The sequence below is a fragment of the Drosophila tropicalis genome, unplaced genomic scaffold (assembly GCF_018151085.1).
Source record: "Drosophila tropicalis isolate 14030-0801.00 unplaced genomic scaffold, ASM1815108v1 contig_797, whole genome shotgun sequence".
Classification (NCBI taxonomy): domain Eukaryota; kingdom Metazoa; phylum Arthropoda; class Insecta; order Diptera; family Drosophilidae; genus Drosophila; species Drosophila tropicalis.
Window position 1 is genome coordinate 83991 of NW_027173285.1, and position 1162 is coordinate 85152.

Below are 1162 nucleotides of genomic sequence, written 5' to 3' on the forward strand. Positions count from 1 at the left end.
TAGTCCTGTTAATGATCCTAGTCCAGTTGTTGTCCTTCCGGATTGAAGCAAATTTTCCCTCGTTTTTTCTTGTTGAGTTCTAAACACTGACTGACTTTGCCAGTGCATATGCTTGGTTTTAAATAGTTCCTTGTGCGTCACTCTTCTGTCTCTTTTCCTCTGCTGCTGTTACCGCTGCTGTTACTTCTGCTGCTGCTAATCCTGCTAATCCTGCTGATCCTGGATGAGAGTGGTTGATTTTTAGATTACCCATGCCCAGGTCCCGTTCAACTCGTAATGCGGTAGGTTACAACCTCACTAATGGTTCTCTGAGAGAGGCTCCTAGACTCGTTCTATGTGCTTCTGGTAACGTTAGCTTTATTTTTTTTGTAAAATTTTATTTTAATAAACTAATTCCTATTTGCGACTCTGTCGATGGCTCCGTTGATGACCCTATTAGTAGCTCTGTCGGTAGCTCAGTGGCTGACTACATTAATAATTCTTTCCGAACCATGCTGTTGATAAAATTATTAATCCTGTCGGAAACTCTGATGATGACTCTGCTGATAATTCGGTAGCAACCCTGCCGGAGACTGTTCCGATATTCTTCCTTAGCATGACCTGTCTTTGAGCGTGTTACAAATACATATATATATTATTATTTTTTTTTTTTTTTTTGAAATTGATTTCCACATGTGACTCCGTCGATGGCTCCGTTGATGACTCTATGGCTAGCTCTGTCGGTAACTCAGTAGTTGACTTCATTAATAATTCTCTCCGAACTATGCTGTTGAAGATGCTATTAATCCTGTCGAGAACTCTGTTAATGACTCTGCTGATAATTCTGTCAAAACCCTGCCCGCGACTCTGCCGATTTTCTCACATAGCATGGCATGAAATGTTGCTTTTGTTTCACTGTTCTCAACAAAACAAAAAAAAAACAATCATGCAAGTCTGCATAAAAACGAATGGTTTTCTTTTGCTCAAGGGTGTGTTAAGCTTACGATTGTGTCAATGTCTATAAATCGCCTCTTCACGAATATGTACGTCACGAGTGAACCAGAAATTCTTATGCCTTGGAGGAAAGGTGTGACGTAATTGTCACACACCGACACTTCCAGGCCAATCTCTGCGATTCGTGTCGTGAGCGCACACATACACGAGATTCAGCGACACTCATACA